The sequence below is a fragment of the Heptranchias perlo genome, chromosome 1 (assembly GCF_035084215.1).
Source record: "Heptranchias perlo isolate sHepPer1 chromosome 1, sHepPer1.hap1, whole genome shotgun sequence".
In the NCBI taxonomy this organism is placed as follows: Eukaryota; Metazoa; Chordata; class Chondrichthyes; order Hexanchiformes; family Hexanchidae; genus Heptranchias; species Heptranchias perlo.
In genome coordinates, this window is record NC_090325.1 from 145,926,705 (window position 1) to 145,946,982 (window position 20,278).

The 20,278-nt window shown below is 41.2% G+C and overlaps 1 protein-coding gene across 1 annotated transcript in view; it reads left to right on the top strand.

Moving 5' to 3' along the window:
• The first annotated feature begins 1,831 nt into the window (after nucleotides 1-1,831).
• smad1 (SMAD family member 1) overlaps nucleotides 1,832-20,278 on the top strand; it is a 97,925-nt gene continuing 79,478 nt past the window's right edge. The window contains exon 1 of the mRNA XM_067992315.1: nucleotides 1,832-1,940. The gene's annotated coding sequence lies outside the window, so the exon portion shown is untranslated. The remainder of the gene's footprint in view (nucleotides 1,941-20,278) is intronic.

Genomic DNA, 20,278 nt, shown 5'->3' on the forward strand with positions numbered 1-20,278 from the left:
CCTCCCCATTGTGCCATATTGGGGAGAGCAGTGATGGACCTGGTGAGATCTTCAGGGAGGCACAGAACTGGCTCCCTGTTGAGAGTTTTATAGATACTGGGGTGTTTCTGGCTCTCTATTTGCCTCTTCTGAAGGTGTATGAATGGTAGGCTGTGTAGGGGAATTGGGAGGGAGGTTCGTGTTTCCATTCCCAGCCGTGGGTTAGGGACCAGGCCACAATCACTTAGGTCTAAGCTGACCTGTATTAATGTCTAAAGTTTGGGAGACCAAGTGTCCACTCTTGTTTTGGAAGCTGGAGGCATTTGAGGTGAATTCATGCGGAGCTCTGGGAGGGAGGGCCAAGAAGTTAATCATTCTATTTCCTTCTTCTGGTTTCAGCAATGTAATCAATCTCTCTGTGAATGCTTGCATAGCTAAAACTAGCCTTTGAATTTTTAAACTCCCTTTCCCCACGACCCTAGTAATGCTGGATGTCAGGGACACACAGGCGTCCTGGAGTTCTGCATTGCTAAAGATGTAAATGTAGGAAATATGCTGTGTCATTAACACTGTATTATAGTGCACTTGCCCATATATGGGTGGGCGTATCATGGGTCTGCTCCTGAAAGTGCCAGGATTTCTGGCAGGGTTGAAAAGGGGAAGAACACCGGAGATCTTGAGATCCGCCCCAAATTCCAGCCTGTGGCTGCCTATGCACTGGAAAACTCAGGAATTTCAGGGCCCCTGATCTAGGTTGACACTTCAGTGCAGCACTGAGGAAGTGCTGTGTTATTGGAGGTGATATCTTTTGGAGGTGAGATGAGATAGTAAAATGAGGCACTTTTTGCCTGCTGAAGTGGATGTAAATGTTCCCATGGCATTATTGGAAGCAAAGCAGGGAGTTACCTTGGTCAACATTCTTCCTTCAACCAACATCACCAAAAACAGATTATCTGGTTATTCATTGTGGGACTTTGCTGTGTGAAAATTGCTGCTGGGTTTGCCTACATAAGACTAGTGACTGCGCTTCAAAAGTAATCCATCGGTTGTAAAGCACTTTTGTCCTGCGGATGCAAACAGGTACAATAGAGAAGTGAATTCTTTCTTTTCCATGTTTATCTTTTAACCCTTGCTAAACATTACTGTTTTCTTTTTTGCAATCCTGCAGTTTTTGTCTCCTATACCTAAGGACTGCACAAGGGCTTCGATTGTGAAATTCTGAAAATAATAATAACCAAAAGTGGTGCCCATAAAAATGATACTTGAGCAGCTTTAAAAAATGAAAATGAATTAAAATGTAAGAAACTAGAAAAATTAATGACAAGACGACAATTCATTCGCTAATTAGGTTTGTTTAAGCAGGTTTTTAAATGCAAGAAACTCTGGCAATCATAATAACTGGAGTCTATACAAATGCTTATGTTAATAGATCAAATTGGAAAAATAACGATTGCTTTAAATATTACAAAACCTCCTTCAAAAATATCTGGAACCTATAGAAATTACAACAGATTTGTTTTTAAAATCTCAACATGTAAGAGACTCCGGTAATAATATCCACATAACAATAATATATACATAATGATGGATCAACTTTAAAAAATGAAATCTTTAAATATATCAGAAAAAGACTCTTGCAAAAATAACAGTAATGTATAAAAAGGAACCTATATAAATAATTAATAAATGAACTAAAAACGAAACAACCATGGATGAGATTAGAGAAAGGCTGTTGTTGAATCGAAAAGTGCTGGGTGTGGGTGCGTTGAGAGACGTTTGGAGGATTGTCTCTCTCTTTAAAGGCATTGAGAAAGTAGTGCGGCTGGTTGGCGGGCTGATACGCAGTGCGGTGAGCAGTCGCAGTCTGGCTGACGCCGTGGGTCGATGGTTCGGCTGTTTGGAGTTTGTTGAATGAGCCGCAGATGGAGCGGGAGGGAGGAGGCGAGGAAGCCGTGGCCGAGGTAACTTATCAGCACAAATTAGCGACAGTAATATTTAATTCTTCTTCAAGTTTGGTTTTCTTTCGCTTTCCAGCCGTGTCGAGCCGGCGCGGTTTTAAAACCGGGAAAGTTGTCGGCTCCCCCACTCTCTATTCCCTTAAAAGTACTTTTTGGACAACATGGCGTCACCGGGAAAAGGGGGAAAAAGTGGAGTCAGTCAGGTCAGATTTAGAGAATAAAGTAAACTATCTCCCGAGGAAAGTTTGCCCATGTTTGTTTTAAGAGTCTCTGCTTCCGAGATGCAAAACCTGCTTGTTCGACCTTTTTTTGCAGATATTTTCGGGTTTAGCTCCAGAGTCGTGTGTTCTGCTGTGAAACTTTTTTTCTCTCTTTTTAAAAGTGAAATTTAAACGAAAGGATGCGACCGATTTTCTTTCCATCTCTGTCTCGCTCTCTTTAGACGGTGCTGGGGTAACATTCCCCACTCCGATTTCCACCGAAGTGAAAATGTTTGAATTTTTAATTATATCTATGTGTGTGTGTATATATTATATATATTTATATATTTTTCTGAATTGTGCGCCAAACGCTGCAGCGTTGACTGAGCTTTAAGAATCTTATACGAGTTTTTAAATGGTATTTTTATGTAGTGTTTCGCAATATTTGTACTTGGATATTTGAACAAGAGTTTGAGTGGAGTTTGTGGACGTGATTTATTTTTATCCGACTCTGATGTAAATCTTGTGAAACCACCTCCTCCATCTTCCTGACTCCTCTCAATTTCCATTTCACGGATCATCACCGGGTGAAATGCAAAAAGTCTCAAAGATGTGCCACGTTTTTTTCCCCTATTAAAGCAAGCATAAGGGTTATGGTAGGATCTTCCAAAATTGCAATTAAACTTCAAAATACTTGGGTTGTGAGAGGAAGTTTTAATCTAAATTATGTTATGTTGAAATATATTTTCAGTGTTTAAAATTGCGTTCTAATGTTAAAATTGAGAGAAAATTTGAAGTTTATTGACGTTCTGTAGAAGTTGTGTATTTCTGATTTAGTATTAAAAAAAAGGTACCTTGCCTCAAAACTAACAGGTTTTGCCTGGGCCAGTTTTTTGTGTACTTTTAGCTGTAATCTATTATATAGGCGAATGTGACAGGTATTTGTAGATGACTGAAATGACCTGTGTGGATTAGCATATTTTGGATACAGTGCAATGCCTTGTACATTGTGTTTCCTTTATCTGTGCTGGAGATTTTTTTTGTATGTGCTGGTGTTTTATCTGCCATGCATCCTTCTTGGCACTTTGACAGGAATCAGTTCAAGGCAGGGATTGAGTTACCAAAAGGACAAGAAATTTGTCCTTGCATTGGAATTTTTAAAATTTTGTTTATGTTCTGCATATCCTCTCACTATTACAAACTTTCCACCAGCATTATTGTGTTGTCTTCCTGTTGTCAAAAAAGCCTTGTAATGAAATGCCTTCAAAAGGTCTGAAGTTTAACTGTTTATTTTCAAATATGCCTTTTTAACTGTAAGGGACTGTGCCATTCATATATATATATATATATATATCTCCATAAATGACACAGGCTCTTAAATTTTATTTAGATATTTGTGTGTATTATACATATATGTGAGACTGTATAGTGACATGGACTTATAGATGACTGAAATGACCTGTGTGGATTACCATATTTTGGATACAGTTTAATGTGATGTGTGTTTGTGTATGTATACACGTGCATGTACATTTGACAGATTTGTTTAAAAAGAATGCTTGTAAAGATGTCTCAGTTAGAAAATGACAAATTGGGGCTTTCCCTCAGAGCTTGTTGCAATACTATTTTACTGTTCAATTTCAGCCTGTGTATTTGTTTCTCTAGAAGAATACTTGTGTGGTGTACATCTGAACTGTGTGTCTTCAAAGACTAAAGCAGGGAATTCAGTAGAGACTTAGTTTTTACATGCAGTACCATCCTGTTTTAAAATAGTTTCTACATCTTGTGTTGATGCTTATATAATGATTTGGTGCATGCACACATATGGTTATGACAAACACTGGTTTATCTTTACATACGTTAAAGGATGTGTAGGATTATTTAAGTATTTTATTGGCAGAAATGGTCTCTGACACATGGTAATAGGGCACTTAGAAAATCATAATGTGATTAGGCAGTCAGCATGGTTTTATAAAAGGGAAATCGTGTTTGACAAATTTATTAGAGTTTTTTGAGGATGTAACTAGTAGGGTAGATAAAGGGGAACCAGTGGGTGTAGTATAGTTGGGTTTTCAAAGGACATTCCATAAGATGCCCCTTAAAGATTGTTACGCAAGATAAGGGATTATGGGGTTGGGGGTAATATATTAGTATGGATAGAGGTTTGGTTAACGTACAGAAAACACAGTAGGAATAAACCGGTCATTTTCAGGTTGGCAGGCTGTAACTATGGGGTGCTGCAAGGATCAGTGCTTGGGCCTCAGCTATAATCTATATTAATGACTTGGATACATTTCACTCGGTCCCTTCATCTAAGTTTGCTGCTGATACAAAGCTAGATGGAAAAGTAAGTTGTGAGGAGGACACAAATCGTCTGCAAAGGGATATAGACTAGTTAAGTGTGTGGGCAAGAATATGGCAGATGGAGTACAATGGGAAAATGAGAGGTAGGAAGAATAGAAAAATTGAATTTTTTTTAAATAGTGAGAAATTGTTAAATATTGGTGTTCGGAGAGATTTGGGTGTCCTCATACAAGAAGCACAGTTACCATGCAGGTACAGCAAGCAGTAAGGCAGGCAAATGACATGTTGGGGTTGGAGTACAAGAGTAATGTAGTCTTGCTACAATTGTACAGGGCTTTGGTGAGACCACACCTGGAGCACTGTGTGCAGTTTTGGTTTGCTTACCTAAGGAAGGATATACTTGCCTTAGAGGCGGTGCAAAGAAGGTTCACTAGATTGATTCCTGGGATGAGAGGGTTGTCCTATGAGGAGAGATTGAGTAGAATGGGCCTATACTTTCTGGAGTTTAGAAGAATGAGAGGTGATCTCATTGAAACATATAAAATCCTGAGAAGGCTTGACTGGTAGATGCTGAGAGGTTGTTTCCCCTGGCTGGAGAGTCCAGAACTAAGGGACATAATCTCAGGATAAGTGGTCGGCCATTTAAGACTGAGATGAGGAATTTCTTCACCGAGAGAGTTGTGAATCTTTGGAAATCTCTACCCAGAGGGCTGTGGATGCTCAGACGTTGAGTATATTCAAAGCTGAGATTGATAGATTTTTGGACTCCAGGGGAATCAAGGGATATGGAGATCGGGTGGGGAAAGTGGAGTTGAGGTCGAAGATCAGCCATGATGCTGAATGGCGGAGCATGCTCAAGGGGCCATATGTTCTACTCCTGCTCCTATTTCTTATGTTCTGGCTAATTTATATTAAATTGATACAAAATAGTCTACATGCACATTTGTGGAGTCTCCCTGGTATTGGTAGTTACACTATTCCTTTACTCTGAGAATGCTATTTCAGTTAAGTAGTTATTTTGTGTGTTATTGACATAGAATCTTTTTTTTGATGTAATAGTTTTGATAGCAAAAGTTCTTTGTTAGTAATTTCTAAGGGGTTTCTCCCAACCTGAGGCCTAAGTTACGGGCCAGAGTTTGTAAACCCTGGTGGAAATTCCAACCCCTTGTATTCTAAATGCAAATGTAGTTGCGTATTCCTACTGCCCCAGTATTGCCCCTTCCCGGTATGTTGTTTGGTGTTGTATATCATGCAGCTGGAAAGTAGTATAGGCCAGGCATAAGTCTGCTTTTGCAGAACAGACACTTACCAGTTGATGGGGGAAGAAAGAAAGAGAGAAGTGAGTCAGATACGGCAAGCTACACTGGCTTCTCATTCCTCGCCCCTGCATGGTGCAGCTTGGTTGGAAACCTTCATTAAGGCAGGCTGAGGAAAACTAACTTGGAGATTAATTTGAATAACCAGCAGGCTTTGAACAGAAATGACAACCTGGTTGGGAAATGCTGATGGAGCTGCACCATTGTTAGTTCTTTAATACAGTAGTGAGTCATCCAGTACTTGCAATTTATCAAAATCTTAATTGAATTTGGTGATGTTGTCCTTGAGGGTGTAGACTTGCTAGTTCTCGCTAGCCTGCTAGAAAAGACACTTCATGTTAGAGTAGTTTTAATATCATAGAATGGTTACAGCATGGAAGGAGGTCATTTGGCCTGTCGAGCCCGTGCCGGCGCTCTGCAAGAGCAATCCAACTAGTCCCACTCCCCCGCCCTATCCCCGTAGCCCTGCAAATTTTTTCTCCAGTATTTATCCAATTCCCTTTTGAAAGCCACGATTGAGTCTGCCTCCACCACCCCCTCAGGCAGTGCATTCCAGATCACAACCTCTCGCTGTGTAGAAAAGTTATTTCTCATGTCGCCTTTAGTTCTTTTGCCAATCACCTTAAATCTATGTCCTCTGGTTCTTGACCCTTCCGCCAATGGGAACAGTTTTTCTCTCTCCACTTTGTCCAGACCCTTCATGATTTTGAATACCTCTATCAAATTTCCTCTCAATCTTCTCTGCTGTAAGGAGAACAGCCCCAGCTTCTCCATTCTATGCACATAACTGAAGTCCCTCATTGCTGGAATCATTCTAGTAAATCTCTTCTGCACCCTCTCTAAGGCCTTCACATCCTTCCGGTGCCCAGAACTGGACACAATACTCCAATTGTGGCTGAACCAGTGTTTTATAAAGGTTCGTCACCATCTCCTCACGCATATATAATGTTGGAGCAAACTTTAGTCGTCAAAAATATGACTGTGTATTTTAAACAAATTAATCTTGCATGATTTAAATTTAAAACAAATTTACTTCCCCTCATCATTTTATTTTTAAACTGAAGCATCCTCTAGTTTTGTATTGTGTATTCCAACCTGTCGGATGTGATGCTATTGCATTTTAAGATTCTGAATTTCAGTTTCAGGGAAAAGTACTGCTGGCAACGAGCCTTTTCATGGGATACAGTATTGTCACCAGGATTTTGGTGTAATTAAAACTATCTGTGGTTTCTATTTCCATAGTTTGAGAATCCGTTTTATGAATGTGAAGTTGGGTATATTCCTTACTATTGGCCTATTGTAGAACTGTGGAAGCAACAGCTATGAATATATAGTCAGGAATGGTGTTTGGAGTATTAAGCCTGTCAGCAGGTCTCCTTGACTCAGTGTGTAAATGCATTGCTGGATGTGGTATTGATCTATATATAGATCAGGAAGATCCTGGTTCAGTCCATGTTTCTGCTCTGATAGCTTCTCTCCACTACAGTTGGGTTAGTCATACCTAGACTAGGAAGGAGAAAATCAGCTGGAGTTACTGCTCTAATAACCATCACGTGGCTGCTGCTGGAAAGTGTGAATGTTGGATGAAAATGGGATCAGCTCAGCTGTGACTAGTGCTGGCATAGCCTGCTGATTGTCATCATCTATATGCATCCAGGAACAGTGGGTGTTTAGGACAGGTGGCACCTAGTGGTGCAGTACATTGGTGTACTAACATGGAGTGCTGGATGCTTATTTGTGCCCAAGACTTCACATTTCCACTAAGCTACAATACTTTCCTCGGGTGGGGGAAGGAAGAGAGAAATTTGTTGAGTTGCAGGCTACTGTTGTATAGTACCTGAGTCCTTGCCCCCTTACAGTTAGCTAATGGCATTGGTAGCAAGTCACCTTCCTCTCCATGGCCAGGCATAAGTGGAAAGTACCTAAATGGGGTTTGAAATAGTGCAATGAACTTTGCTTAATGATTGAAAAATATAAATCATTTTGCACAATTGAAAATGTACTACAGTAGTGTTATGAGGCAAACACGTCGTGAGACAGGATTTTTGATCTGTCATGATGACTCTCGTACTGACATTGGGAGAGAGAGAAAATGTGGGAGCAACAGCTCTTGCAGCATATAAAGAAAAAAGACTTGCATTTATAAAGCGCCTTTCACGACCTCAGCACTTTACAGGCAGTGAAGTACTTTTGAAGTGTAGTCACTGTTGTAATGTAGGAAATGGGGGAGCCAAATTGTGCACAGCAAGCTTCCATAAACAATGTCATAATGACTAGATAATCTTTTTAGTGATTTGAGGGATCAATGTTGGCCAGTACACCGGGGAGAATTCCCCTCCTCTTCAAAATAGTGCCATGGGATCTTTTACGTCCACTTGAGAGGGACGGACAGGGCCTTGGTTTAACGTCTCATCTGAAAGACGCACCTCCAACAGTGCAGCACTCCCTCAGCACTGCACTGAAGTGTCAGCCTAGATTTTGAGCTCAAGTCCCTGGACTAAAACTTTAACCCACGACCTTCTGATTTAGAGTCGAGAGTGCTATCAGCTGAGCCATGGCTGACCCGTATAGTAGGGTATGATGCCTGGAGTTTTAATCTATTGAATTTGTCTCTTACTGATGGCATGATAGGTACTGCACCACATGGTGTGGAACTAAGCCATACAAACTAGGGAGACTTCAGGTTCCATCCTTTAGGTGATCTCACCTCTGGCACCAGTGAGACACTACAATTGGCTGTAGTGTTTGTTCTAAGGAGCAAAATCAACCAGGGTCCCACTCATTATTACTGTCCATTCACCTGCAAAGTGCATGTGGCTGGATGTTGGGTATGTGCAGCTTTGATTCTCCAAGTTTGAATAGCCTGATTGCAGTCTCTTGCACTTGTGTAGGAGGTAAAGGTACTAAAGGATTGCCAACACTTGTGGAGCTATACCTCACTAAGAGTCAGATTTATTATGTACCCCTCTGTGTAGTCTTATTTTTCATCATAATGTGTTGTCCATGCTTTATACCCTGTTTATACTATGGATGTGCCTCAAATGGTACTTCCATATTATAAATAAGGTAGCAGGCCTGCCTCTAGAGGCAAAACACAATCTGTGAGCATTACATTTGGATGCGAGGGCTGCTATTTTATTGTGGCTAAACACATGCTGAGTTTTCAGGCTGTTATTGTAATTTACTCATTGCTATCCTATATGCACCTATCCAAAACATCGGGGATGTTGGGGTAGAATTGTAAGTCACAAATCTATTTTGAAAAAACAATCAAGTGGGTGCAATCTTATATATGCAGTTTGATAAATACTCATGCTCTGGATTTGCTTCATGAAGTAATGGGTAAATTCAGAGTACCCTGCAGCTATGCTATATTTCAGAACAGTTTCTTTGGCATAAACAGTGCATTAGAAGAGGCTAATTTTTAGTAGCTGCTAAGTTCTCTTATGAAGGTGCACACTCTTGTTTGGGTCCGTGTCCTCCAGTACTTTGCTGAAATGGTCAAGCTTCATGTGTGAGCCTAGACAGTGAAAGGTTTTTTTATAAGCTCCAGAAACAAGTGTTGTAATGCATACTATTAAAAAGGAACATGTACTGTAACACTGTGCTCCTGTTGGGAAGGTTTTGACTTGTGAAAGTTATAAACTGTTTTTGGTGGAATAAAAGTTCAAGACAAATGCTGGTAAGCAAGTCTGAGCTCAGTATATAAAGCAAAGAATCTGTAATGAAGGATATGTGACTGCATTCACATGTTTGTGAAACTGAACACGTGTTTAATTTCTATTATGTTGACAGCCTGTGTGACTGCATGGATGACTCGCTAACTTTTGTTAGCTACTGATCTTCCTTTCTAGTAATTCTGCAACTTTGTGGATTCTCGGCATGATTTTACTTTTGATGTTTGCCAACTTGAGTCAGTTGGCCCCTGGGTCAGAAGGTGGTGGGTTTGAGCCCCACACAGGGATTTGAGCACATAAGCGTAACATCATACTGCAATGCAGTACAGAGGAAATGCTGCGTTGTTGGAAGTGCTGTCCTTCGGATGAAACAATGGTCTTGTCTGCTGGTTCAGGTTAAAGATCCTATTGTGATATTCAAAGAGAAGGAGGGAAATGTTCTAGCCAGCATTTGGGGAGGGAAGGTAACTGCTAATTGACAGTAGCTACCTAGAAAGAAAATTTAGAGTCCAGCACAGATTGCTAGAGTTGAGAAGCAAAAGCTCTTGTTTATTCTAAGCCTGAAAGCATTAATGGACACACCAGCTACCCTTTATAAATAATGTACATTCTTTGTAATGTGGAATCCCAAGAGACTGCAGAGAAAGCATCATTACCAGACTCTTCAACCTTCTTTGAAATCCTCAATTGATTTACAGCTCAGAAATGGTGCAAAGTGATACTCCAGTCTACATCAGGTCAGTCAGTGAAAGTCAAGATGTGAGCCCATTATCCCAGACATAGTAATTAAACCATTTGATTGGACAGGAAATCAAACTGTTTGGTGTGGCCTTCATTGTTCTGAGCAGTGGGTGGCCAATAGATTTGATTATTACTGAGATTTTTTTCAAAAAGAAATGCTGGTTTATATCAGCTGAATGGATGTCATGCAAAAAAAATCGTTTTTGACCTGTGAAAATTGACTTAGATTAGCAGACTGATGGAAGGTCAGGATAGTTGTGTTCTTAATGTTTGCCCATGGCGTGAAACTTTGTGACTGTTCCACCACTGTCTTTCCTGCTCAAGGAATCACTATTATAGCCTCTCTCTCCCTCTTTTCTCCCCCCCCCCCCCCCCCCCCCCCCCAACAAATGCATTCAAAGATAAGGGCACACGGTATACTAATGCGTCATTCATTGCACTGCGGTATCTATATTCTATGTAGGGTAACAAATGTCTGGTAGTGAGTTACAAGGCTGTAATTCAGTTGAGCTGTTCTGATGTAAATTGTGAGTGGTTGGTGAACATCAGCAGATCTGCAAGATTGAATTACTGTCTTAAACTCACTGCCAGGCTTATTAGGCAACTGTAAGGCTGCAGTGTCAGTGCAAAAAGGAGGGAGCCTCACTGCTTTGCTTTGGAGTCATGTTGGTCCCTGATTCTAGATTTATACAGCTTAGCATTGGTGCAAAGCAAAACTATTTTAGACCGAAGTTATAATGTACTTGCAGCTTCCAATAATATTCTAAGCTTTATGCCATATTGACTATAATAGTAGCTTGGAAGAAGCTTTTTTTGATTAAATTCTTTTTAACGTTCTTTTTTTCTCATTTACTGTTGTGCTGCTAATTAAACTCCAGTATTAATATTTTGCTATTGATCAATCAGCTTAATGTTCAAACAATATCCTTTTGGTTCCTTCAGTTTTTGTGGATGTTAATGTATGAACTCACATACAAGACTAGAAATTTAGCTTAGTGTTTTGGGGTTGAGAGTAGGTGGGTCCTCTTATTACAAACTAATTACAGTCCACCTTAATTTATCCATCCAGAAGCATCTTACAACCCTCTTCTCCTCCCCGCCCCCCCCCCCCCCCCCCATTGCAGCATCCGCTAGCCTCTTCAAATGTTTCCAGGATTTTGATCACTCTTGTGAAGAAGCATTTCCTGATGGTCTTAAATTTGCCTTTTATTAATTTGAACCTGTGTCCTCTTGTCCTACTCTTGCAATTTACTTTGAAGTAATATTCTGGATTTACCTATTCCACACCCATGGCTATCTTGAATATGGGCACCACATTGGCCTGTTTCCAATCTCTTGGTACCTCCCTAATATTCAGTGACTTCATGATGGCTTTTGGTGTGTCACAAATCTGCTCCCTAGCCTCTTTCAGAACTCTGAAGTAGTCTATTCGTGGTAATTTTTGTTTTGAGCCCTTTTGGCTTGTCTAGGACTCTCTACCTTGAAGTGGTTAATTTTACTTTGGTTATCTTTGTTTGCAGAGGTTATGTTTCTTTAGGAGAGGAGGGAGACAATTTGCAGGATGGGGGCAGTTGGGAGTGTAACTGAATAAATTGTGCAGTCAGTGATGGTGTTTGTCTTCAATCCTTGTGTGTATGTTGATTAGTTAGGTGTTAAATTTATTTAGGCTAGTACACTTTTAAGTTCACTTGTTCATAGATACAGTGTGGTTGTGGCAGGCTTCCTAGTTGAAAATGTTAAATTCTTTGCAGTGGAAAGTGTGCAGATTTGTATTGAGTGTTCTTATAGGTTGTGCCAAGTAGAGGAAAAAGCAATAAGGAACTATGGAAAAGAGGAGAAAAATGTCACAGCAAAGTGCTCTACAGTAACATCTGTTCCTTGGCTTACTGTGGTAAATTATATGTACTTCTGATCATCCTAATGAGGAGACTTGTATATCTTAGGGGATTCTGTCACTTGCACTGAACATACTGAAAGTGCAATATGGTCACTGATGATGGGCACGATGTATGATTTGAAATGCCGGGACAGACCTTGTGTTTTCATTTTAGAAAATTTTAACACTTTATGAAAAGGCTTTTCCTTTGATATTTCTGTTGGTTGCATGCATATCTTCAGCATTACAATCTCCAATGCCTGAACTCAATATTTGATACTTATCAACAGATGGTATCACTTTTTAATAAACAATCGTGGTTCTTGTAAACAGTGTAACTAAATTAGAGAGAGAATATGAATGAGAATGTATTCTATCTAGGGTATCCCATCAAGTTGGAAGTCTGTCTAGGTACATCAACTGTAAACGAGTGTATGGTTGAGGACTGGCAGTTACTAGTACACTATTATTGGGAAGGGATTGCGGGACAGAGAGCAGTAGGAAGAGAGTGAAGATAAAAGAACATAAATATACATTTGTCTGGACACTTGATACATTTAATTCCTAACTAATATGCACACAAGGATTGCCAAGGCAAACACAATCAACAACTACACAATTTATTCAGATCATTTTCAAATAATCTACTTGCCATCTGTCTTGACATTCAATGACACCCATTCTGTGCAGCCTGGCTAACCACCATGAGCAGATCAATCAGTAAAATATGTAACATTGTACTTGTTTTTTAAAATCCTAGTTATCTGGTGCATAAACTGAACTCTTGTCTGCTACATTACTGTATTACATTTATCTGTTAAGTGTATTTTTTTTAAATGGAAGGATTACTTGGTGAATGTTGCAGCCTATCAATTGGGTGGTGAGGCATTGGATAGGCTGGGGTTGTTTTCTTTGGAGCAGAAGAGGCTGAGGGGAGACTTGAGGTGTACAAAATTATGAGGGGCCTAGATAGAGTAGACAGGAAGTACCTGTTTTCCCTAGCGGATAGTTCAAGAACTAGAGGACATAGATTTAAGCTGCTTGGCGGAAGGATTAGAGGGGACATGAGGAAAAACTTTTTTACCCAGAGGGTGGTGGGTGTATGGAATTCGCTGCCCAAATTGGTGGTAGAGGCAGGGACCCTCAACTCTTTAAAAAGTACCTGGACCTGCACCTAAAGTGCTGTAAGCTGCTGGGCTACAGACCGGGTACTAGAAGGTGGGATTAGAATGGGCACCTGGTTGATCTTTGAGCTGGCGCCGACACGATGGGCCGAATGGCCCCCTTCTGTGCTGTATCTTTTCTATGGTTCTATGGCATGGTTTCATGAGCAGATATTCACTTCAACGTCACTGCAAATTTAAAAAAAATTAAAGACTACCGTGCTGTGCTTTAATTAGGCGAAATTGTGACTCTTTTAAAATGTCAGGTATACTTTAAGTTATCTGAATGTATTCAGCATGTTTGTTTGAGTAGGTTTTATTAAGTGGCCTGAGTCTCCCTGGGTAACCCCTGTTGTGGGCCTACTTCTAGTTAACATAGAGTCGGGTGCAGCGCAAAAGGTTTTCGTATTAATCTGCTCCTTCAGCAATTTAAACTTCAAATGAAATAGTTAGTAAACTTTGTGTTAATGCATCATTTTTGGAATATTTTTGTTTAAAGATTGATTGCTGATTAGAAGTTGCACAGAGCTTAATTTGGGAATATGAATTAAAAGGAGTAGATATGTGGTCATTAACTTGGTTCTTTGACTTTTTACTTAAACTGTGTCTGCTGATTTCTTGTTAGGCTTAGTAAATACTTCAATAGTAATTGGTCTTTGTTTAACTAGGGAAGAAAAATTGTTTCAGTTTTTTAAAAAAGGGAATTCCGATGGTGAGGTGCTACATGTAATTCCAACTTCACCTTTACATATGTTCATCCATGTTGAATTGATTCTCTTCTTTTTCCCCTCCTTAAGTAATAGGTATGACTATCTCCATTTGTAGAGTTCTTAGAGGAACCCATGGGTCTTCTGAGATAGTGGATGATTTTGCCTGTTAGCTCCAGGGTGGGTACAGGTGTAGGGTGCGCAATACAATTGCCAAACAAGATCCTCATCTTTGCAAAGTAGCTGAGTTAATATATTTTGATACAGGATTAGGCTCTGCATTTCACCTTCATCTGCACCACTGCTATTTAGACCAATATTAATTTTACGAGTTTGAAAGTTGACTGATTCTCCTAGTGGACGGGTGATTTTTGTTACTTCAGTCTGACAGGTTTGATCTGAACCTTTTATGAAATTAGGTGTTGCTCGAGCATTCCCTTTGTAAATCATCAGAATGTTTCCATTGGGGATTCAAGATTATTTGATTTCTATACAAAACAGTTGTATTAGTGAGCACTCTAGTTTCTGATAGTGAAGCTTGTAATTTTGTGTTAAGCCTTTTTAATCTTTTTCTGACTTTTCCATTTCCCCTCCCTGTGCTATTTGAAGGAAAAGATGGGGAAAAGTTAAACTGCCAAGGTTACCATTTTGTTAGCTCACTAAGGTACATGATGTTTAACTGAACTTCAAAATTGACCTTGTCAAACATTAGGTTTCTAAGTTGATTATGTGTATGTTTATATACATAATACTTAATTTTTTTTTCTTGGCCATGTGCACCATTCTCTGGCAAAGATGGTAGACATCAACGCACTTAACAGCTGCTTTCAAAGCCACACTTTAGAGAAGTGTGAATGTGACACTCCCTCAGTTTTCTTCACGCCTACAATAGAAATGAAACACACTTCTACTTTTGACACCGAGTGAGCACTCTCAGGTCAGGTGGAGCATGGATCAGTTGCAAAGTCAAGTTCCCTCTGCTCTGCTCCAACAATATACCTTAACCCCAAGTATCCCTTTTGTTTATTTAGAAAAATGCACAAGAGTTTTTAATGATTTTTCTTTGCCGATTGTAGGCACTTTTTCTTCAATTTTAAAGTCCTTATTCTCGTTCAGCTTCTCCAGTTGCCTTACATGGAGTAAATGCTGTCTCCCTGTAGGAGTATGCCCTGCTTACCCACGTCCAGAGAGCTTTGATTGGCAGAGCCAAAACTTAGACCCCCAAGTGCGTGCAGTGGTAATGCTGGAGTTTAACTAGCTAAAATCATGCATAGAGAACTGCAAAGCTATCACCATTGCTGGTTCAGCAAGGGCCATCCTACCCATGAGGATTATCTGGAGCTGAGTGAGAAAGTAGCCAGCACCCCTCCCACCCTCCACATGATCATTCTTCCTCTACAGGTTCCATTAGTGAGCCCGACAGGCTGGTCAGTTTTTAACAGTGCCTTAGAATACTTCAGACCAGTCTGGCTGTGATACCAGGTTTGAGTCCCTCAGAGAGGGCTGACTTGGTTCCTAACGTCGATCACCTAGTGCTTTATCTACATCCTGATGACCACAGGAAGGGTAGTCATTATTTGATCATTAGACAAAGATCCAGCATGGGTTTGAGCTCTCACTAGATGGACAGTGGGTATCGGGAACTCCTCACGAATGGCATGTTGAGCAGCACAGTTCAACCGTAAAAATGTAAGTGCATTGCCACCATATTCCTGACAATAGCCTGGGTGCACAAGATAATCCATCAAATGGTGGTTCCAGCAGTTCAACTTCAGTGTTTTATTTGTCTCCCTGGAACTAAACTCTGAGTGCCTGTTCTCTTACCTCCCCTCTTAGTAACACTTTACAGCAGTTCTTGTCCCAACAACATGCATTGATATATTGCCCCTACTGTAGAAAAGGTGTTTCACAGGAAGGGAAGCAGATGTCAAGCCAAAGAGGGAGAGATTAGGTGACCAAAAGCTTGGGCAAAGAGGTGAGTTTTAAGGAGAATCTTTAGAGAGGGGGGTTCAGAATGGGCTGAGGTGGCTGAAGGTGTGACTGCTAATGGTGGGGCAAAGGAAGGTGGGTTGTACAAGAGACCAGAGTTGGAGGAATGGAGAGTTCTTTTGGGGGTGGGGGGATGGGGGTTATAGAACTGGAGGAAGTTAGACAGATGGGGAGGGGCACGGCCATAATGATTTAAACACAAAGATGAGAATTTTAAATTTGAGGTGTTGGTAAGATTGGGAGCCAGTGGGACTTGGTGCAAGATAGGATATGGACAGCAGCGTTTTGGATGGGTTTCAGTTTATGGGTGGGAGAATGAGACTGTTGGAGTAGTCAATTTTGGAGGTGACAGACACGAATGAAGGGTGGGCTGAGGGGACGGAGATGGATGATGTAATGAGTGTAAGTAGGGGCGGTCTTTGTGATGGAGAGGATAAAAGATTCAAAGTTCAGCTCTGGGTCAAAACAGGATGCTGAGGTCGCATACTGTCTAGTTCATTCTGAGACAATGGTCAGGGATGGAGTCGGTCGCGAAGGGGGAAGAGTTTTCAGTGGGGATTGAAGATGATGTCTTTGGTCTTCCCAATGTTTAGTTGAAATTAAAGCTCTTGAAGACTGGATGTTGGACAAGCAGTCTGACAGCACAGGCAGTGGAGGGGTCAAGAGAGGTAATGGAGGTAGAGCTGGGTGTCATCAGTGTACACGTGGAAGCTGACTCCATGTATGCAGATGATGTCGCATAGGGGTAGCATGTACATGAGGAAGAGGAGGGGGCTAATGTACCTTTGTGGGATTCGGGAGATGATGGTGTTGGGGTGGGAAGAGAAGTGATTGCTAGAGAAATTCTGACTATAATTGGACAGTTAAGGAGTGGGACCAAGCACAGCCAGTCCCATTGGAGCTAGTCAACGGAGGAGAGCCATTGGAGAAGGATTGCGTGGAAGGCTACGGAAAGTCAAGGAGAACGAAGGGGATCATGCTCTAAGTTCGTAGTCAGAGTGTTTGTGACTTTGGTTAGCGCTGTTTCAGCATAGTGGTGGGGGAAGAGAGGAAGTAGAAACCTGATGTGAGAGATACAGATGGAGTTGCAATGAGCTGGGCATAGTTCTGAGAAGCAACACGGAAAGGAAAGTTGGAGATGGAACAGTAGTTAGTAAGGACAGAGGTTACGACAGTGGGTTGATTGAAGGAGTGATTATAGCTGTTTTGAAGTTTGTAATGACAAGGAGCTCAGTGTTACCTGGGCCTCTGGGATGATCCTAGAGTAGGGGGCCGTTTTGACAGAGGAGAAGGAGGCCTGCTGGATCTTGATGTGGTAAGGTCAGATTGGGCAATGGATAGCTAAGCTACTTGTCAGCCAAATATGCTCATACATGTGCCCTTAGTACTTGAAGTGGTGAAGATTGAGGGCGTACCAGAAGGAACAGCTGGGATGTGAGATTTTACTGGAAACATGGGTGTCAGAGCTGGAGGTGAGGGAGTAGTTGGACTTTAGCAAAGATACCTACCAGCTGTAGGGCTAACATACCTTCCAGGTACTTTGTGACAGATCCATGCAGGTTAGAGCCCTCCTTCCCTGCAAACATTTTTCCTTTTGCCATAAATCCATCTTGTAGCTTGGTCCTGGATCTTGTATGAGAGTTAGAGGAAGCTCTTCTGTTACATGCCTCTGAATTCTCAGCCATGAAGGAGAATTGTTTGGAAACATGTATAATCATTGCGATTTGCTGTCATTAAAGAAAGATGAGGAAAACCAAAGTGTTCTTCACCTCTTAACACCATTGGGAAGAACGATCCATTAGGACCCCTGTTTTTTAAATAGGAAAAATGCACCTTGTATCTTCTGTCAGTGCAATGTCATAATACTTTATTTAGGGACACATGCCAAATCCTCCTGGTGAGCTTATTGAAGATGGTGAAGTGTACTAGGATCCCAGCTGAATCGGCCAATAACACGTTATCAACTGTGAAAGCGACCGAGACACCCCTCCATCAAATAAGAAAATCTAGCCTCATTCCGCTTTGAAGAGTGGCTCAATGAGTTCCTCTCATCTACCCTTGCACAGATCATGCCATACTTTCTAACTTCAAATTGCTAGCTCAAAAGCCTTACAAAAATCAATGAAAGCAATATAAGTAGACTTGCCTTGAGCCTTTTGATATTCTATAAAGCCACAACGTGCATTACACATTTCACAGCTTGTATCTTTCTGATTACTGTGTGGGCCTCCTTGATAATACTCAGCCTCACTAGGATCTTGCTAAAGAAGCTACAGCTGCACTTTGGAATACAGAGGGTGTACATGCCTAAAATAGAATTCTTTTCACCAGCTCCAAGGCAAGTTGGTGGTTCCTGCACTACCCTCCAAAATCATAGCCATTTCCTGTTGCCCTCTCTTTCCCTTCCTTTTCTTTTCCCCCTGCACCCATAACCTTGCCTTGAGCAGCTTTTAGGATTTTGACATGAACTGTGTCCACACCTGCTGCCCCACCATTAGCTAGGTGACAGGGCTTTAAAACTATGTCAGAAGCTGTCTAGGAACAGATGGAAAAGACCGTCTGTTTTCAGTGACTTTTATGAGTAGACATGATGGGCTTGTTGGCAGCAATCCCATTTGATGCATTAGGGGAGTTTTACACAAAATGTCTATTCTTAGATTAGACTACTTGTAAGTGTCAGATTGGTATTCTTGGCTTTGAATCAGAAGAGCATGGGTTCAAGCCCAGCACCAAGATTTGAGCACCAAATCTAGGCTGACATATCGATGCAGTACCAAAGTGGCGCTGGATTGTCAGAGGAGCCGTCTTTTGGACGAGGCATTAAACTGCATATTTGGGTGGCCTTTATCAACAAAAAGGCTTTGGCACTTTATTGAAGAGCAGATAATGCACCCAGTGTCCTAGCCAGCACCACCAATACAGATTAACTACGTTTATCTCATTATTGCTTGTGGGTCCAGCTGTATGCAAACCAGCTGTTGCATATGTTTACAAAATAATAAACTTCAAAAGTAATTGGTTGTAATTGAGGTATCTTGAGGTTGCAAAGGCACCATATAATTTCTCCTTCCTCTTCCTGTATTTTCATTTTCGTTCTCGTCCTTCCTGGCTGCCCCTCGCGCGCAACCCCCCCCCGCTTTCTCTCTGGCCCTCTCTACCCCCCCCCCCCCCCATAACACTCTATATTTTGCAAATTTTAATATTTGTAATTTGTGGTCAACTACTTTATGCCATTTGCTCCTTGTATGTGCGGGTTTATGGTGCAGTTATTTCTCGCTCGCTGTTGGTGGCTCTTAATCTAAATGGGGCAGATTCCAAAGCACTGGGAACTCCAGCATATCAGACTAGAATCATAGAAGTTACAACATGGAAACAGGCCCTTCGGCCCAACATGTCCATGTCGCCCAGTTTATACCACTAAGCTAGTCCCAATTGCCTGCACTTGGCCCATATCCCTCTATACCCATGTAACTGTCCAAATGCTTTTTAAAAGACAAAATTGTACCCGCCTCTACTACTGCCTCTGGCAGCTCGTTCCAGACACTCACCAACCTTTGAGTGAAAAAATTGCCCCTTTGGACCCTTTTGTATCTCTCCCCTCTCACCTTAAATCTATGTCCCCTCGTTATAGACTCCCCTACCTTTGGGAAAAGATTTTGACTATCTACCTTATCTATGCCCCTCATTATTTTATAGACTTCTATAAGATCACCCCTAAACCACCTTCTCTCCAGGGAAAAAAGTCCCAGTCTATCTAACCTCTCCCTATAAGTCAAACCATCAAGTCCCGGTAGCATCCTAGTAAATCTTTTCTGCACTCTTTCTAGTTTAATAATATCCTTTCTATAATAGGGTGACCAGAACTGTACACAGTATTCCAAGTGTGGCCTTACTAATGTCTTGTACAACTTCAACAAGACATCCCAACTCCTGTATTCAATGTTCTGACCAATGAAACCAAGCATGCTGAATGCCTTCTTCACCACCCTATCCACCTGTGACTCCACTTTCAAGGAGCTATGAACCTGTACTCCTAGATTTCTTTGTTCTATAACTCTCCCCAACGCCCTACCATTAACGGAGTAGGTCCTGGCCCGATTCGATCTACCAAAATGCATCACCTCACATTTATCTAAATTAAACTCCATCTGCCATTCATCGGCCCACTGGCCCAATTTATCAAGATCCCGTTGCAATCCTAGATAACCTTCTTCACTGTCCACAATGCCACCAATCTTGGTGTCATCTGCAAACTTACTAACCTTGCCTCCTAAATTCTCATCCAAATCATTAATATAAATAACAGCGGACCCAGCACCGATCCCTGAGGCACACTGCTGGACACAGGCCTCCAGTTTGAAAAACAAC